This window comes from Prionailurus viverrinus, chromosome C2 (assembly GCF_022837055.1).
Source record: "Prionailurus viverrinus isolate Anna chromosome C2, UM_Priviv_1.0, whole genome shotgun sequence".
Taxonomy (NCBI): Eukaryota; Metazoa; Chordata; class Mammalia; order Carnivora; family Felidae; genus Prionailurus; species Prionailurus viverrinus.
The window spans coordinates 58,848,006-58,869,274 of record NC_062569.1 but is presented as its reverse complement, the minus strand read 5'-3'; the positions used below and the strand labels follow the sequence as shown (position 1 = coordinate 58,869,274).

Genomic DNA, 21,269 nt, shown 5'->3' with positions numbered 1-21,269 from the left:
AATTTTTTTTCTGACAGAAACAAACAAAAATCACCTAGAAAATCAGATGATGAGAGTTCAAAAAGGGTACATAACTTATTTTTGAAAATCTACACTGGAGCTGCAGAATAACTTGGGTTCTGAGAAAGACTTTAAAGGTTCTCCTTTTTTAATCTTAATAAATTAATATCCTGTGATAGAATAGAAAGAAATTGAGACAGCTTTTGTTTACTGTAGCATCCAAGTTTGACAAGATATTGAAAAAAATCATAGAGACATATTATTTGATGAATTTTGTTATACAAAAATGCTTGTTGAAAAATGTTACTTTGAATAAAGGAAAAAAACAGTGCTGGTAAAAATACTTTATTTTGAGAGACAGAGAGAGAGAGTTCATACACAAGTTGGGGAGGGGCAGAGAGAGGGAGAGAGAGAATCCCAAGCAGGCTCTGTGCTGTCAGAACAGAGCTCAATGCAGGGCTTTGTATCACACACCATGAGATCATGACCTGAGCCTAAATCAAGAATTGGAAGCTTAACTAACTGAGCCACCCAGGTGCCCTACTTGGGCTAAAATTTTTATGTGTTCCAATAAAAAACGTAAAATGAAGAATATTTTTTATTTAGCAGAATTAACTCTGAGTTTACAGGTACCTTAGGAAAATACAGATGATTTTTTTCTCAGGTAAAAATATTTCTGGCCTACGGAACTTTAACAACAGAAGCAGCCCATTACTTCAAATTTATTAACCATAAAATACAATTCTGAGAAAGACTGCAAGCAATTTTATTTTAAAAAATTATCTGGGGGCGCCTGGGTGGCGCAGTCGGTTAAGCGTCCGACTTCAGCCAGGTCATGATCTTGCGGTCCGTGAGTTCGAGCCCCGCGTCAGGCTCTGGGCTGATGGCTCAGAGCCTGGAGCCTGTTTCCGAATCTGTGTCTCCCTCTCTCTCTGCCCCTCGCCCGTTCATGCTCTGTATCTCTCTGTCCCAAAAATGAATAAACGTTGTAAAAAAAAAATTAAAAAAAAATTATCTGAACACATTAAAAAAATCATTTTACAACGACATAGTTTGAGACACAGATATGGCTACGAAACTTATTAAAGTATATCAATATAAGTCAAAGACAGTAATTCTATTTATGTAATTTTTCAATATTTTGCTTTGTTTTGATATATACAGGTATGCATTTTTACTTGTACAAGTAATTTTATTTGTAAGAATAGTTTTGAATAAAAGTATGTATTCACTAATACAATAGCAACAAATTCCTTAAGATATAAAAGTCAACATTATAAAAGTTTGATTATTTTAGAACCTTCTTTATTTTCATAAGTTTTAGGATTTGGATAAAAAAAAATTATGCAGTCTTCCTATTCAAAAGTGAAATCAAAGGACCTGGCAGATCTTCCTTCTCTCTCACAGTCCTGACCTCGCATGCAATAGATTACCATATCCTACCAATTTTTCACGTTTTCTGTCTTTTTTTTTATCCACACAATGATTTTATTTTTATTCAACTGTAAGCAAACAGCAGAATTAACGCAACGTTCCGCAACTCCAGATCAGGGTTTCTTATACAGATGGGGAGTGAACAGTTTAACAGGTGCAGACTTGAGGCTTTCTGACAACCTCTCACCCAGCGCTGAAGCTCATTTGTATGGCCTTGCCTTAACCACAAAGCGATTCTCCCTATAGCTTTTTCCAGTATTGCTCTTTAAAAGAGCCAGAGCGGGGCACTGACCCCTAGTAAGGAGTCCGAGGATGTATCACTTTGGGAGTTAGTGGCCACACCAGTCTCTGGCTATCCTGGTGAGGGACATAGCAGTGAAAACACTCCCAAAAGTGCCATCATGCATAATTCTGGACTCGGGCTCACAAAGGCAGAGGCAACAAATCTCTCTCTCTCTCTCTCTCTTTTAAACCTTTCTTAAGGATTCTTTGATGCTCTGCTCTGTTACTATAGACCTGGTCATTTTTTCTTCTTTAAATTCTGGATTGCTATTCTTTTTTTTTTTTATTTTTTTTAATGTTTTTATTTATTTTTGAGACAGAGACAGAGCATGAGCGGGTAAGGGGCAGAGAGAGAGACACACACAGAATCGGAAGCAGGCTCCAGGCTCTAAGCTGTCAGCACAGAGCCCGACACAGGGCTCAAACTCACAAAACACAAGATCATGACCTGAGCCGAAGTCGGACACTTAACCTACTGGGCCATCCAGGTGCCCCTGGATTGCTATTCTTATATTCACTATTCGATGACCCCAACCTAGTACCAAAATATTCCCCAAAATATAGTTCAAATTTGTTCAAAACATAAACCTGGGTGTGAACCTCTAGAATTATAATGGTTAGGCAGAAGGAAAAGTCACTCTAAACCACTACCTGATGGCTCAGGCCTCACCTGTGAGAATGGGAAGCTGGGAAGCAGAGAAATCTACATGCATCACTGAACTTGAGAACACTGCTCAACACCTCAGGGACGATTTCTGTCTCCTAGCATACCTCTGCTTCCTAGATAGCTGCTCATAGAGTTTGGCCACACAGTCATCTCATTCACCCTGGTAGCACGTGCCAGCCACCAGGTGCCTGAGCTCATACTTTGAATTTGCCATGGTGGTCTCCAGATCAGTTGCTGAGAATGGGCTCATCATCCTTCTGTGACCCATTCTGCTGGTAAACCAGCCAGATATAGCAATTGAAGGCTGTGCCATTGGGAGGCGCAGAGTCGACATAATCAGAGAGGACTATGCCACTGTTGATGTCATTGCCCCTCACTCTGACCACCAGAAAATGGTGCCATTCCCTGTACTTGGGGTCCTTCCATCTGGGAGCATCTGGATCTGTCATGACCAAGGTGTAAGGTTTATGTAGCTCAAGACCACCCCATGAAGTCCTGGTGGGTCTGTTCTTATCCTGGGTGGGTGTCAGCAATTTGGCCAGCTGTCAACCTCCACCCTGGCATATTTGACCTGCAGCAGATGCTGTGGCTGCTCATCCACTTCCTATAAGCTCAGTCCTGGGCCATTTGCTGAGGTCTATGGGCATCACGGGGCCGGGTTGGGCAGACAGCTGGGAAGAGTCTTGGGAGGCAAGGTACCAGCCTGCAGCACCGACTCCAAGTGGTCCACAAAGTGTTTCAACACATTTTCTTATTTTCACTTCATTGGCTTAATTTAAGTCCTCATTGTGTCTTACAAACCTATGTGGTAACTTCCTACTGTATTCATGTCTTTGCCTCTACACACTTTCTATTAATTAGGAATTAACAGGAATTTTCAAAACTGGAAATTCTTATAGGAATTCTTTTGAAAATTCTTAACAGGAATTTTCAAAACTGAAAATCAATTTTGTTATTCAAATACTACAATCACATCAGGGATACTATATTTGCCATAGTCTAAACGCCAAAGTCCTTCAATGAAATTATAGAGTATTCTATGATTTAGTTTCTGCCTTTGTTTTCATCATTTATGTAGTCCCACCTCATTCAACTCAGGCTATATGCTAACTTCTCTGCCATTGCTCCTGATTTTTTTCTCCCTCCTGAAGTAAACAATTGTCTTTTAAGTGCCTAAAAATCCCTTGGTAGGCTTAAACCTAGTTCAGATGATTTTTCCTCTGTAAAGCCTTCCCTGTCCATGTTGCAAATTTGAAATTACACTTTTATTTGTCCAACACTATACATGTTGAGTGTGTGTGTGTGCATGTGCATGTGCGTGTAGTAGCATTTATCATACTAGATTTTAAACACTATTTTTAAGTCTGCCAAGCTGTAACATTTAGTTCTTAATTTGCAATGTCAATGAAAAAGAGATACTCAGATATCTTTGTTTCTTCAGTGGATGGATGGATAAATGAATGATTAGACTGTTCACAGCCTATTTAAACTCATTTATATTTTAGCATGGTATGTGTTTTTTATGGATATACAAAAACACATAAAACCATTGCGAAACTCAGAAAAGATACAATGCACCAACTAAAATGATAAAGAATGATAAAATATTCAGATATATTTATTTGCCCAGATGTGTGTGTTTTTTTCTTGCTTTTGCTTCTTAGATATGAAAGTTAGCTCTCAACAATATTGATGATTCAATCTGTCAAGAACACTTGTGCTTGTGTATTTAATGAAAGAATTTCTGGATTCTTTAATAATCTAATTTTCTTTTTCTTTTCTTTTTTGAGAGAAAGAGAGTGCTTGCATGTGGGTGGGAGAGGAGCAGAGGGAGAGGGAGAGAAAACCTTAAGGAGGCTCCACACCCAGCACAGAGCCTGACATGGGGTTTTATCTCACGACTGTGAGATCATGACTTGAGCTGAAATCAAGAGTAAGATGCTTAGCTGACTAAGCCACCCAGTCATCTCTAATAATCTAATTTTCTAGTTTAATAATCTAATAATCTAATTTTCCATTAGATTATCATTGTCCAGCATATGTGACACAAAGGGCATAAAGTTTTGCATATCAAAACTAATTTTTATATCATATTACAATGTATTTTGTGTCATTCTTTTATAAGAACTCTAGCAAATGTAATCTCTTTGCCACTTTCTATAACTGACATAACTTCATCACTTATAATACAATGTGGGAAGTTAAATTTGCACATAAATAAAGCATCAATTTATTTGTGATTGCCCAAAGCCTCTTCTGTGATTTCAACTTGGACATGAAACAGAAGACGCACCTAATAATTTCTTTTACTTCAGTTAAACATTTACATTTTCTAATTTATATTTCTGTATTGTTTATTTGTCTAAGACAGCAATTTAGAAATTTTGACAGGTACAAGTATAGAAAAGATAAAAAATACTCAAAATTATGTTTGGCATTTGATTGTGTATTAATTCTGAATTCTGCCTTCTAACCCCATAAATAGTAGGTTCAGATTTGTACATGTTTGTGAGTGTGGAAGTTCTGAAATGTTCCATGGACTCCATTAAATTTTGTAATAATCATAACGATGTAAATAGGTGATGATGAAGATGATAATAATGATAATTCTTTGCATTTTGTTACAAACAACACTATTTCAGAGTCAGGTGTTATTACACTCACATCATTAACCAAAGAAGTAAATTTAGGAGAAGTAACTTGACCAAATACACTCTACCTGGAAGAGGCAGATCACACACAGGGGTCAAATTTTTTTAAAGTTTATTTATTTATTTTGAGAGAGGCAGAAATAGTGTGGGTCAGGGCCGGGGGTGGGGGGCAAAGAGAGAAGGAGAGAGAGAGAATCCCAAGCAGGCTCTGCACGGTGGCAGAGCCCAAAACAGGGCTCGAACTACAAAACTATGAGATCATGACCTGAGCTGAAACCAAGAGGCAGACACTTAACCGACTGAGTCATCCAGGTACACAGGGGTCAAATTTAATGTTCTTTCCACTACATAATGGATATGTTTAATGAGACTGTTTCATTACATTTCAACCTTACAAAAATGAAGTTTTAATTTCCTAAATTTAAAAACACATGCTACATTGCAAGGTACTTGGGCAACTTTTGCAAATTTGGGATTTTAAGAACTATGAAAATGAAGTTCTTTCCGAACAGCATGAGACTATGACCAGCATGCAGTTGAGAGAGCAGGGATCCAGGAACTATGAACATATAGAGAAAGTTATTTAAAAAAATAATTATCTTATTAGTTGCCTTACAAAATAAACACTTAAGTTGAAAAGCTCTGCACCAAACTAAGATCAGGCCAGTCTGTTTGTACCAGAGAGAAAGAAAGATAGAAGTAGTGCAGAATATGAATACCATTTTGAATATTAAGAATCTATAGCAGGGGCACCTGGCTGGCTCCCTCAGTTCAGCGTCCGACTTCCACTAAGGTCATGATCTCGCGGTTTGTAAGTTTGAGCCCTGCATAGGGCTCTGTGCTGACAGCTCAGAGCCTGGAGCCTGCTTCGGATTCTGTGTCTCCCCGTCTCTCGGCCCCTCCCCTGCTCATGCTCTGTCTCTCTCTCTGTGTCTCTCAATAATAAATAAATGTTAAAAAAATGTTTAAGAATCTATAGCAAAAAATAAACTCTACATTGATATTCCCTCATTTCTGTTTCTAAGTGAGTCATAATATAAATTGTTAAAAGCTATTTTTTTTCTGTTTGTCCCCAAAAGTTTGATTGAGAAATTCGATTTTGTGATTGGGTGCAATCCCCAACCAGCTACTACTGACATCAAAGCAGAGAGATACTCTGCCTAAATCATGGGCTCCATTTCACTGCATAAACAGCCAACAGTTTTTCAGTAGAGAAACCAGTAATGATCATACAGTTAAATAATAGCTATCTACCTGCCAGGTTACTGTGATTTTTGGCATCCTTGGCATACAGGCTTAATTTGGCCAAACACTATTTCAGTTGCTGCCATATCATTCCCAGAGGTACTCTTTGGCTTCTAAATTAATCTGACATCTGCAGTGTTTCCAGGAATGAGGTTTAAAAACATAACAGTGATGGGGCGCCTGGGTGGCGCAGTCGGTTAAGCGTCCGACTTCAGCCAGGTCATGATCTCACGGTCCGTGAGTTCGAGCCCCGCGTCGGGCTCTGGGCTGATGGCTCAGAGCCTGGAGCCTGCTTCCGATTCTGTGTCTCCCTCTCTCTCTGCCCCTCCCTCGTTCATGCTCTGTCTCTCTCTGTCTCAAAAATAAATAAAACGTTAAAAAAAAAAAAAAAAACATAACAGTGATTCTGTGGATAGGTATATAAAGATCTTAGAATTCAAATACACATTTTTTTTTCATTTAGGAGTTATAATATATCCCCTATCTATGACAAACTTTCATATTTGCTCTTCATAAGCTTTAAAGCAAAGTATAAGTATATGATGAAAGTTCAAAACACTACAGCCATGAGGTAAAGTTTTATGGAGCTAAAAACAGGACTTTTTAAAGAACAGCTGTTAAAAACTATCCCTCTACATTGTGGTTAATTATAAATTTCACAGGCTTATTCCTCTCAATTTAATCTCCCTAATCTTTCTTGATTTAACTTTGAACGTCTGGTTTTACATCACTTTCCTTAACTAGAACCAGGATATTCATGTTTATGTTATCCCATCTTTTATAGACTTTGTAAAGAACAAGTTTGATAATTACACTTTTTAGAAATCTGACTACATTCTGCTCAAAATTTCCCAATATTATTCTTCTATATCTGAAACTATTTTTAATTGTCCATTTTTTCTTTTTAATTTTTGCTACTGTTATTTTATGGATTTATTTATTTTAAATTTATTTATTTAAATTCAAGTTAGCTAACATACAGTGTAGTATTGGTTTTAGGAGTAGAACCCAGTGATTCATCACCTACATATAGCATCCAGTGCTCAACCCAACAAGTGCCCTCCTTACCCATTTAGCCCAACCCCCAACCCACCTCCCCTCCATCAACCCTCAGCTTGTTCCCTGTTTTTAGGAGTCTCTTATGGTTTGCCTCCATTTCTGTTTTTATCTTATTTTTCCTTCCCTTCCTTATGTTCATCTGTTGTGTTTCTTAAATTCCACATATGAATGAAATCATACAATAATATCTGTCTTTCTCTGGCTGACTTATTTTGCTCAGCATAATACCCTCTAGTTCCAGCCACATTGTTGCAAATGGCAAGATTCCATTTTTTTTTTCATCGCTGAGTAATATTCTATTTATCTATTCATCCATTGAAGGATATTTGGGGGCTCTTTCCATAATTTGGCTATTGTTGATAGCACTGCTATAAATATCGGGGTGCATATGACCCTTTGAATCAGCATTTTTATATCCTTTGGATAAATTCCTGTTAGTGCAATTGTTGGGTTGCAGGGTAGTTCTATTTTGAAATTTTTGAGGAACGTCCATACTGTTTTCCAGAGTGGCTGTACCAGTTTGCATTCTCACCAACAATGCAAAAAGATTCTCCTTTTCCGCATCCTTACTAACATCTGTTAGTAGTAACAAGTTGTTTCCTGACTTGTTAATTTTATCCATTCTGACAGATGTGAGTTGGCACCCATTGTGCTTTTAATTTGTATTTCCTTGATGATCGGTGATATTGAGCATCTTTTCATGTGTCTGTTAGCCCATGTAGATGTCTTCTTTTGGAAAACTGTCTATTCATGTCTTCTGCCCATTTCTTCACTAGATTATTTGGTTTTTGGGTGTTGAGTTTTGATAAATTCTGTACAGATTTTGGATCCTAACCCTTATCTAATATGTCATTTGCAAATATCTTCTCCCATTCCATCAGTTGCCTTTTAGTTTTGTTGATTGTTTCCTTTGCTGTGCAGAAGCTTTTTATCTTGATGAGGTCCCAATAGTTCATTTTTGCCTTTGTTTCCCTTGCCTCCAGAGACATGTCAAGTAAGACGTTGCTGCAGCTGAGGCTAAAGAGTTTGTTGCCTGTTTTCTCCTGTACGATTTTGATGGTATTCTGTCTTACATTTAGGTCTTTCATCCATTTTGAATTTATTTTTGTATATGGTATATGTGTATGGTTTCTTTTTTTTAAATTTTGTAATGTTTATTTATTTTTGAGAGAGAACTAGAGAGAGACAGAGACAGAGAGAAAAGGAAACACAGAATGTGAAGCAGGCTCCAGGCTCTGTGCTGTCAGCACAGAGCCCAACGCAGGGTTCAAACCCACAAACCACGAGATCATGACCTAAGCTGAAGACCATGGTTAAGATCATGACACTTAACCAACTGAGCCACCCAGGTGCCCCAGAAAGTGGAATTCCTAAATTTACTTAACTGCTGTTAACTAAATTTTCTCTTTAGCATATTTTTGTCTTTTCTCTCAATTTAGCCATTTTTAATTCCTATAAAATTCTCAAAAACAAATATATCTTTCTTACTCACTGAGGCTTTTTTTTAAACAACTTAAAAAAAGATATTACCCTATTGTTACCTTAATTCTCTTCTAAGTGGGACACTGTCTTGATTTAGATCAGCAGTTCCAAAGGTCACTATGTCAAAAGCAGGGGGGTGGGGAGGGCAGGAAACACTTTCCAGAGCCAACTAACTTTAGGATTCATTTGATCAAATATAATTAAATAAGATTCCTTATTGTAAAACTTACAGAGTAATGGACTAAATTTTTTTTTATAAATCTCTAGTGGAATCTTCCAAACTAATTTGTCCAAAGAATCTTTTTTGTCTAAGAATCCTATAGATTAGAATTTATCCAAACCAGTTTAAAGGGAAATGTGGGTTAAATGTCAAGCACTTCAATATCATTTTGTACATAAACTATCTCTGTCTCTTTGTCTTTCTCTCTGTCATGTGTCCTTACCCTCCGTGGATACATACCCAATATGTTCCAATTACTCTTCTAGGGGTTGGAGATAAAGTGATAGAAATAGAGAAAGGTCACAGTTCAAAATGGAAGAGAGAAATTAAATATACAAGAAAGATAAATTCAGGTGGTGATGACTACTACATACAAAATAAAACAGTGGATGAAACAGAGGAACTGAGGTAGTTCTTTAGATTGATTTTCAGGGAAGGTCTTTGAGAAGATGACATTTCAGCTGAGAACTGAATGAAAACAGGAAGCCAAGCATGAAAAATTAGAGGGCAGAATGCTCCAAGCAAAGGGAAATGCAAATGCAAAGCATCAAGGGAGAAGCAGATGCAAACTTCAAGAGTGGGAATAAGTTGGTGTTTTCCAGGAACTTACAGATCCTAGTGTGGTTAGAGCAATGTCAATCAGGAAAAGAGAGAGATAAATAGAAAGACTGGAGAGAGAGGCAGTGATCATATCATATAGAGACTTGTATGGAGCTTGGATTTTATTCTAAGTGCAGTGAGGAGCTATTGGAGGATTTTGAGCAGAAGGGTGCCATGAATTTTAAAAGATCACACTGTCTGCTGTGTGGAGAATGGCTAATTAGGGAGAAAAGTAGAACCAGACAAACCATTAAATAGACTATTGCATTAGCCCAGATGAGTGAAGATTTCTTGGAGTAGGATAGTAGCAATGCAAATGAGATGTATTTTGGAAAGAAACAACAGGATTTGCTGATGAGTATGGTATGGGAGCCGAGAAAAAGACAATTAATGATAATTCCTAGGTTGGTCTAATCAACAGAGTGGATGTGATGCTATTTATTGATATGAGAAAGACTGGAGGAGGATGGGAGGAAAACAGGTAGATGAGAGGAAATTACGTTTTGAGACCTAAGTGGAGAAATCAGAAAAACATTCATTTATATAAATTTGAAGACAAGATGAGAGATAAAGACTGTTTGCTAGACATTAACAGTAGAAGCTATGGGACTGGTTAGATCACCTAGAGGGGCATAGTTGATAAGAAAGAATGGTTGTCTTAGGACAAAACCCTGGCAGATACATACATTTTGACATTTTTAAGCCTATATATTATAAGGTTTTAAATTACCTTGTGTCTTGAGAAGTAAGCATATTCAGTATGCTTCAGTATCTTCTGAGAATTTACAGATCACAGTTCTGGGGGAAAACCAAAGAACAAAACTATCAGATGAGACCAGATCAGATTTTGCAATCATCTTCTTAAAGGGGATACCTCTGTGAAGGCAAAAATCTGAAGTTATATTACTCAGAAGAAGTATAGCTGGCATGTTTTCTACCCCCTTCTCATTTTTCTATAAAGAATTACCATTTTGGCAAGATGGCGGCTTAGGAGGACGCTGGGCTCACCGCACGTCCTGCTGATCACTTAGATTCCATCTACACCTGCCTAAATAACCCAGAAAACCGCCAGAGGATTAGCAGAACGGAGTCGCCGGAGCCAAACGCAGACTAGAGGCCCACGGAAGAGGGTAGGAAGGGCGGCGAGGCGGTGCGCGCTCCACGGACTGGCGGGAGGGAGCCGGGGCGGAGGGGCGGCTCGCCGGCCAAGCAGAGCCCCCGAGTCTGGCTTGCAAAAGCGGAGGGGCCGGGCGGACTGTGTTCTGACAGCAAGCACAACTTAGCGTCTGGGAGGTCATAAGTTAACAGCTCTGCTCGGAAAGCGGGAAGGCTGGAGGACAAAGGGAGGGAGAGCTGCTGATCCCCCTGACAACAGAGCTCAGTTTGGTGGGGAACAAAGGCGCTCGCCAGCGCCATCTCCCCCGCCCATCCCCCAGCCAAAATCCCAAAGAGAACCAGTTCCTGCCAGGGAACTTGCTCGCTCCTCGCAAACACCCAACTCTGCGCTTCTGCGAAGCCAAACCTCTGGCAGCAGATCTGACTCCCTCCCGCTGCCACAGGGCCCCTCCTGAAGTGGATCACCTAAGGAGAAGCGATCTAAGCCTGCCCCTCCTGCCCCCGTGCACCTTGCCTACCCACCCCAGCTAATACGCCAGATCCCCAGCATCACAAGCCTGGCAGGGTGCAAGTAGCCCAGACGAGCCACACCACCCCACAGTGAATCCCGCCCCTAGGAGAGAGGAAGAGAAGGCACACACCAGTCTGACTGTGGCCCCAGCGGTGGGCTGGGGGCAGACATCAGGTCTGACTGCGGCCCCGCCCACCAACTCCAGTTATACACCACAGCACAGGGGAAGTGCCCTGAAGGTCCTCACCACGCCAGGGACTATCCACAATGAACAAGCGGAAGAATTCCCCTCAGAAGAATCTCCAGGAAATAACAACAGCTAATGAGCTGATCAAAAAGGATTTAAATAATATAACAGAAAGTGAATTTAGAATAATAGTCATAAAATTAATCCCTGGGCTTGAAAACAGTATACAGGACAGCAGAGAATCTCTTGCTGCAGAGATCAAGGGACTAAGGAACAGTCACGAAGAGCTGAAAAACGCTTTAAACGAAATGCATAACAAAATGGAAACCACCACAGCTCGGCTTGAAGAGGCAGAGGAGAGAATAGGTGAACTAGAAGATAAAGTTATGGAAAAAGAGGAAGCTGAGAAAAAGAGAGATAAAAAAATCCAGGAGTATGAGGGGAAATTTAGAGAACTAAGTGATACACTAAAAAGAAATAATATACGCATAATTGGTATCCCAGAGGAGGAAGAGACAGAGAAAGGTGCTGAAGGAGTACTTGAAGAAATAATAGCTGAGAACTTCCCTGAACTGGGGAAGGAAAAAGGCATTGAAATCCAAGAGGCACAGAGAACTCCCTTCATACGTAACTTGAATCGATCTTCTGCACGACATATCATAGTGAAACTGGCAAAATACAAGGATAAAGAGAAGATTCTGAAAGCAGCAGGGGTAAATGTGCCCTCACATATAAAGGGAGACCTATAAGACTCGTGACTGATCTCTCTTTTGAAACTTGGCAGGCCAGAAAGAATTGGCACGAGATTTTCAGGGTAGTAGACAGAAAAAATATACAGCCAAGAATCCTTTATCCAGCAAGTCTGTCATTTAGAATAGAAGGAGAGATAAAGGTCTTCCCAAACAAACAAAAACTGAAGGAATTTGTCACCACTAAACCAGCCCTACAAGAGATCCTAAGGGGGACCCTGTGAGACAAAGGCCCAGAGACATCACTACAAGCATAAAACATACAGACATCACAATGACTCTAAACCCGTATCTTTCTATAATAACACTGAATGTAAATGGATTAAATGCGCCAACCAAAAGACATAGGGTATCAGAATGGATAAAAAAACAAGACTATTTGCTGTCTACAAGAGACTCATTTTAGACCTGAGGACACCTTTAGATTGAGAGTGAGGGGATGGAGAACTATTTATCATGCAACTGGAAGCCAAAAGAAAGCTGGAGTAGCCACACTTATATCAGATGAACTAGACTTTAAACTAAAGGCTGTAACAAGAGATGAAGAAGGACATTATATAATAGTTACAGGGTCTATCCATCAGGAAGAGCTAACAATTATAAATGTCTATGCGCCGAATACCAGAGCCCCCAAATATATAAAACAATTACTCATAAACATAAGCAACCTTATTGAGAAGAATGTGGTAATTGCAGGGGACTTTAACACCCCACTTACAGAAATGGATAGATCATCTAGACACACGGTCAATAAAGAAACAAGGGCCCTGAATGAGACATTGGATCAGATGGACTTGACAGATATATTTAGAACTCTGCATCCCAAAGCAACAGAATATACTTTCTTCTCGAGTGCACATGGAACATTCTCCAAGATAGATCATATACTGGGTCACAAAACAGCCCTTCAAAAGTTTACAAGAATTGAAATTATACCATGCTTACTTTCAGACCACAATGCTATGAAGCTTGAAATCAACCACAGAAAAAAGTCTGGAAAACCTCCAAAAGCATGGAGGTTAAAGAACACCCTACTAAAGAATGAGTGGATCAACCAGGCAATTAGAGAAGAAATTAAAAAATATATGGAAATAAATGAAAATGAAAATACAACAATCCAAACGCTTTGGGACGCAGCAAAGGCAGTCCTGAGAGGAAAATACATTGCAATCCAGGCCTATCTCAAGAAACAAGAAAAATCCCAAATACAAAATCTAACAGCACACCTAAAGGAACTAGAAGCAGAACAGCAAAGGCAGCCTAAGCCCAGCAGAAGAAGAGAAATAATAAAGATCAGAGCAGAAATAAACAATATAGAAACTAAAAAAACTGTAGAGCAGATCAACGAAACCAAGAGTTGGTTTTTTGAAAAAATAAACAAAATTGACAAACCTCTAGCCAGGCTTCTCAAAAAGAAAAGGGAGATGACCCAAATAGATAAAATCATGAATGAAAATGGAATGATTACAACCAATCCCTCAGAGATACAAACAATTATCAGGGAATACTATGAAAACTTATATGCCAACAAATTGGACAACCTGGAAGAAATGGACAAATTCCTGAACACCCACACTCTTCCAAAACTCAATCAGGAGGAAATAGAAAGCTTGAACAGACCCATAACCAGTGAAGAAATTGAATCGGTTATCAAAAATCTCCCAACAAATAAGAGTCCAGGACCAGATGGCTTCCCAGGGGAGTTCTACCAGACGTTTAAAGCAGAGATAATACCTATCCTTCTCAAGCTATTCCAAGAAATAGAAAGGGAAGGAAAGCTCCCAGACTCATTCTATGAAGCCTGTATTACTTTGATTCCTAAACCAGACAGAGACCCAGTAAAAAAAGAGAACTACAGGCCAATATCCCAGATGAATATGGATGCAAAAATTCTCAATAAGATACTAGCAAATCGAATTCAACGGCATATAAAAAGAATTATTCACCATGATCAAGTGGGATTCATTCCTGGGATGCAGGGCTGGTTCAGCATTCGCAAATCAATCAACGTGATACATCACATTAACAAAAAAAGAGAGAAGAACCATATGATCCTGTCAATCGATGCAGAAAAGGCCTTCGACAAAATCCAGCACCCTTTCTTAATAAAAACCCTTGAGAAAGTCGGGATAGAAGGAACATACTTAAAGATCATAAAAGCCATTTATGAAAAGCCCACAGCTAACATCATCCTCAATGGGGAAAAACTGAGAGCTTTTTCCCTGAGATCAGGAACACGACAAGGATGCCCACTCTCACCGCTGCTGTTTAACATAGTGCTGGAAGTTCTAGCATCAGCAATCAGACAACAAAAGGAAATCAAAGGCATCAAAATTGGCAAAGATGAAGTCAAGCTTTCGCTTTTTGCAGATGACATGATATTATACATGGAAAATCCGATAGACTCCACCAAAAGTCTGCTAGAACTGATACAGGAATTCAGCAAAGTTGCAGGATACAAGATCAATGTACAGAAATCAGTTGCATTCTTATACACTAACAATGAAGCAACAGAAAGACAAATAAAGAAACTGATCCCATTCACAATTGCACCAAGAAGCATGAAATACCTAGGAATAAATCTAACCAAAGATGTAAAGGATCTGTATGCTGAAAACTATAGAATGCTTATGAAGGAAATTGAAGAAGATTTAAAGAAATGGAAAGACATTCCCTGCTCATGGATTGGAAGAATAAATATTGTCAAAATGTCAATACTACCCAAAGCTATCTACACATTCAATGCAATCCCAATCAAAATTGCACCAGCATTCTTCTCGAAGCTAGAACAAGCAATCCTAAAATTCATATGGAACCACAAAAGGCCACGAATAGCCAAAGGAATTTTGAAGAAGAAGACCAAAGCAGGAGGCATCACAATCCCAGACTTTAGCCTCTACTACAAAGCTGTCATCATCAAGACAGCATGGTATTGGCACCAAAACAGACACATAGACCAATAGAATAGAACAGAAACCCCAGAACTAGACCCACAAACGTATGGCCAACTCATCTTTGACTAAGCAGGAAAGAACATCCAATGGAAAAAAGACAGTCTCTTTAACAAATGGTGCTGGGAGAACTGGACAGCAACATGCAGAAGGTTGAAACTAGACCACTTTCTCACACCATTCACAAAAATAAACTCAAAATGGATAAAGGACCTGAATGTGAGACAGGAAACCATCAAAATCTTAGAGGAGAAAGCAGGAAAAGACCTCTCTGACCTCAGCCGTAGCAATCTCTTACTCGACACATCCCCAAAGGCAAGGGAATTAAAAGCAAAAGTGAATTACTGGGACCTTATGAAGATAAAAAGCTTCTGCACAGCAAAGGAAACAACCAACAAAACTAAAAGGCAACCAACGGAATGGGAAAAGATATTCGCAAATGACATATCGGACAAAGGGCTAGTATCCAAAATCTATAAAGAGCTCACCAAACTCCACACCCGAAAAACAAATAACCCAGTGAAGAAATGGGCAGAAAACATGAATAGACACTTCTCTAAAAAAGACATCCAGATGGCCAACAGGCACATGAAAAGATGTTCAGCGTCGCTCCTTATCAGGGAAATACAATCAAAACCACACTCAGGTATCACCTCACGCCAGTCAGAGTGGCCAAAATGAACAAATCAGGAGACTATAGATGCTGGAGAGGATGTGGAGAAACGGGAACCCTCTTGCACTGTTGGTGGGAATGCAAATTGGTGCAGCCGCTCTGGAAAGCAGTGTGGAGGTTCCTCAGAAAATTAAAAATAGACCTACCCTATGACCCAGCAATAGCACTGCTAGGAATTTATCCAAGGGATACAGGAGTACTGATGCATAGGGCCACTTGTACCCCAGTGTTCATAGCAGCACTCTCAACAATAGCCAAATTATGGAAAGAGCCTAAATGTCCATCAACTGATGAATGGATAAAGAAATTGTGGTTTATATACACAATGGAATATTACGTGGCAATGAGAAAAAATGAAATATGGCCTTTTGTAGCAACGTGGATGGAACTGGAGAGTGTGATGCTAAGTGAAATAAGCCATACAGAGAAAGACAGATACCATATGGTTTCACTCTTATGTGGATCCTGAGAAACTTAACAGGAACCCATGGGGGAGGGGAAGGAAAAAAAAAAAGAGGTTAGAATGGGAGAGAGCTGAAGCATAAGAGACTGTTAAAAACTGAGAACAAACTGAGGGTTGATGGGGGGTGGGAGGGAGGAGAGGGTGGGTGATGGGTATTGAGGAGGGCACCTTTTGGGATGAGCACTGGGTGTTGTATGGAAACCAATTTGTCAATAAATTTCATTAAAAAAAATAAAAATTAAAAATTAAAAAAAAAAGAATTACCATTTCATTTCTGATATATTAGGGCATAACACTTGATTTTCTGAGAGCAAAACTGAAACACCATTAACACTGATCCAGGCAAGGAAATTAAGGAAAGTTATCCAGGTAGTGCACTAAGCAAACCGTTACGTTAAGAGATCTATTAGAATAGATGCTTCATTGTCTTGGGTATTTAGGGACTTCTTTAAAAATGCTGCTACTATGCAGCATATGCAATGCAGATAATAATTGATACATTCCAATCAGAGAATTCGTTTCAGCAGTTAAAACAATTTACTAGAAACCCAGTAAATTCACAATAATGAAATTCACCAGATATAGATATTTCTATCTATATATCTATATATTTGTCTATCTATCACTTAGTGCATGGATATGTTACTCACAATCGATTATATTGTCTCCAAATTTGATATTTACACAGCTTAAACATCTCCAAATGTTTTCTTTTTCATTTCTGAAGAAAACATCCTACTAGTGTTATTACATTGTTCCCAAGACAACTGAAAAAACAAGCATAATGAAGTGATTCTATTTAAATATCTGCCTAAATTAGACTAGCTCTTGGGAAAACTGAAGATTTTGTCGTAAGTGAAAAAAGACCATAAATATTTAGTGAGTCACTAAGAAATTAATTACTAGATACATAACAGTATACATTGTGGTGCTATATGTGTATCATACTAATATGCCTTTACTAGAAAATAACTAGTGGGTTGGGTTTTCAGCAGTTCCCATCTTATATGTGTAATCACATTCTGGCTTTGCATACTATAGATGATAATAGACTGTACAACCATAGCTGTGGGGATTTGCAAATGAAGATTGGATTTCTGGAAACAAGGAGTGTTTATAAATTATAGCAGACTCTGATTAACAGTCTAAATCTGCTTTAGATTAGGTAACTTCAGTTGTGATCATTCTTTTGAACAATGACCTAACACAGTAGTGGTGAGAAGTAGGGTAGTAGAGAAAATGTAATAAAACTGAGATTGAAAAGACCTGAATCACTGCAGCAGGTTTATGAAAAGGGGATCAAGTATCATCAATAACTGATCAAACTTGGTCTGAAGACATAGTTCATTTGAAAGTCAATTTCTGTGATAAAAAGATTTTTCTGCACAGAGAGTTATAAAGAAAATTAAAAAAAAATAACTTATGTTTAATTTTATCAACATTTTCAAATAACACACCATTGCATCATCTCCACCATTTCACTGTTTCCACTTTTTCCTGGATGAAATGTGTAATTATTCACTATTAGTTATTTTTGATAGCACAATTATATAAAAAACTCTTGAGAGCTATATTATGCCATTATTACTTACAAAGAAAACATAAACTTAATCTATGTAGGGCACTTTTCATGTTGAGCACTGGGTGTTATATGTAAGTGATGGATCACTAAATTCTGTTCCTGAAAACAATATTATGCTATATGTTAACTAACTAAAATTTAAATAAAAACTTGAAATGTAAAGAAAAAAATATAACCCTTGTGCTTATGCTTTTCAATCCTACCTACACTCATTTTAGTGTTCATAAATCAAATCAGATTAACATATTTTGAATATTTTATTAGGCATAGCACCATCTTAGGCTATTTGGCATTGTGAGGAATAATAAACAATGGTCCTGTCCTCAAGCAGCTTGAAACTGGTTTGGAAAAAAAAAATTAAAATTATGTGGAAATGTAATTCCAACAGAACAAGAATCATATTGAAGTTTAAATAAATATTTTTTTTAATGTTTATTTTGAGAGACAGGGAGAGAGAAAAATCTCAAACAGGCTTCGCACTCAATCCAGAGCCTGATGTAGGACTCAATCCTGCGAACCTGAGATCATGACCTGAGCCTATATCAAGAGGTGGACATCCAACTGACTGAGCCATCCAAGTGTCCCTAAATAATTATTTTTAAAGATAAATAATAATTGATACAATATACAAACCACAGAAAGGCTCAGAGTGATGTCACCAAGATAGTGTATTAGGAAGTTTCAGTCCTCAACCCCCTACAGAAACACTGATTTGAAAAGTTACCCATAGACAAGAATAACTTTATGGAAGTATAAGAGTCCAGTTGAGAGAGTCAAGCACTTCAGTCGAGAAAAACATCCAAGGATAGATGTGGGGAGAAGGTAAAAAAAAAAGTTTCATTTTATCTGTTACCCCTCCCTGAATGTAGGGCAGCTAAATAGCAAGAGAGACCCTCTTGACCAGTGATTTCTCCCACAGGGGGAAGTGAATGTTATGTGAGTACCTGGCTTCCCTGGCCTTGTGGGCCACTGGGCAGAAGGTACAATTATATTAGATAGCATAGTTCCTATAAGTAATAATACTGTATTTAATACTTAAAAGAGGGTAGAAGTTATGTTGCATTCTTATTGCACATGCACACACCAATTCTGTCTTTCCCACCCAGGACACAGAGGGAAACAGAATGCCTCCATTATTTGGGGCAGCATGCAAAAGGGGGAGGAAAGGCAAGAACACTCCCAAACTCATTTTATAAGACCAGCATTATCCTGATACCAAAGCCATTCAAGGGAAAGCAAAGCAAAGCAAAGCAAAGCAAAGCAAAGCAAAGCAAAGAAAAGAAAAGGAAAACAAAAGAAAAGGAAAGGAAAACAAAAGAAAAGAGAAAAAGAATATTACAAGCCAGTATTACAGATATATATCTAAAAATCCTCAAAAAACGCTAGCAAATTGAAATCAACAGCACATTAAAAAGATCATAAATCTTGATCAAGTAAGATTTATCCCTAAGAAACAAGGATGGTTCATCATTTCTAAATCAATAAATGTGGTACATTACATTAACAGAATGAAGGATAAAAGTCACACGGTTGTCTCAATAGATGCAGAGCATTTGACAAAATTCAACATTTGTTATTGGTAAAAACTTTCAACAAGTTTGAGATAGAAGGAATATAACTCACATAATAAAGGCCATATATGACAAGCCCACAGCTAACATCATACTCAACGGGAAAAAGTAGAATGCTTTCTCCCTAAGATCTTGAAAGAGATAAGGATGACCACTCTTGCTGCTCTTATTCAGCATAGTACTCAAAGTTCTAGCCAGAGAAATTAGACAAGAAAAAGAAATCAAAGCCATCTAAATTAGATATTAAGATGCAAAATTATCTGTTTTTGCAGAGGACATGATTTTATATATAGCAAACCCCAAAGACTCCTCTAGAAAACTGTTAGAACTAATAAAAAAGTTCCATAAATTTGCAGGATACAAAATTAACACACAAATGTCAGTCACATTTCCATGCCTTAACAACAAATGTTCAAAAAAGAAATTAAGATAACAACCGCATTTATAATAGTATCAAAAGAATAAAAATATTTAAGAATAAATTTATTTTTTCTTTTGATTCCCTTGCCTTTGGAGATGTGTCAAGTAAGAAATTGCTGTGGCTGAGGTCAGAGAGGTTTTTTACTCTTTCTCCTCTAGGGTTTTGATGGTTTCCTGTCTCACATTCAGGTCCTTCATCCATTTTGAGTTTATTTTTGTGAATGGTGTAAGAAAATGGTCTAGTTTTATTCTTCTGCATGTTGCTGTCCAGTTCTCCCAGCACCATTTGTTAAATAGACTGTCTTTTTTCCATTGGATATTCTTTTCTGCTTTGTCAACTGGGTGTTGTATGGAAACCAATTTGACAATAAATTTCATATTTAAAAAAATAATATATTTAGCTGAGGAAGTGAGATACCTGTACATTGAAAACTATGAACTATTAATGAAGGAATTTGAAGAAGACACAAATAATGGAAAGCTATCTCATGTTCATGGATTGAAAAATTAATATTGCTACAATGCCTATACTATCCAAAGTGATCTACAGATTATTCAGTCCCTATCAAAATTCCAAAGACACTTTTCAGAGAAATAGAAAAAAAATCTTAAAATTCGGAACCACAAAGACCCTGAATAGCCAAAGCAATCTTAAGAAAGGACACAGCCAGATACATCACATTTCTTGATTTCAAATTATATTACAAAACTTATGAAGCCAAACAGTATTGCATTGGTATAAAAACAGACATATAGATCTATGGAACAAAATAGAGACCTCAGGAATAAAATGAACATATATAGCTAATTGATCTTTCACAAGGGCTCCATGAATACAAAATGGGAAAGTACTGTCTCTTCAATAAATGGTATTGGGAAAGCTGGACATCTATATGCAAAAGAATGAAAGTGGACCCATATCTTACCATAGACAGAAATCAACTCCAATGGATTAAAGATTTAAATGTAAGAGCTGAAACAGTAGAACCTTGAGAAGAAAACACAGAGAAACAGCTCCTTGACACTGGTCTTGGCAGTATTTTTTTTGGACATAACACTAAATCACGTCAATATAATAAAAAATAAAGTGGGATTACACCAAACTAAAAAATTTCTTCACAGCAAAGGAAACTACCAACAAAAGAAGAGGCAACCTACAGAATATAGGAAAACATATTTGTAAGCCATATTATCTAATAAGAGGGTACTATAAAAATATATAACAAAATCATACAATTCTGGTGTGGGAATGTAAACTGTTAAATCAATTATAGGAAAATAGTACGGAAGTTTATAAATATAAGTAGTTCATTTTGAAAGTAGAACTATCACATGATCCAACAATTCCACTTCTGAGTATTTATCTAAAAGAATTGAAATCAAAATCTTGAAGAGATCCTCGATCT

The 21,269-nt window shown here is 37.8% G+C and overlaps 1 pseudogene; it reads right to left on the bottom strand.

Moving 5' to 3' along the window:
• Positions 1–2,450: 2,450 nt before the first annotated feature.
• LOC125174448 (phosphatidylethanolamine-binding protein 1-like) lies at positions 2,451–3,030 on the bottom strand (annotated as a pseudogene).
• Positions 3,031–21,269: the final 18,239 nt, after the last annotated feature.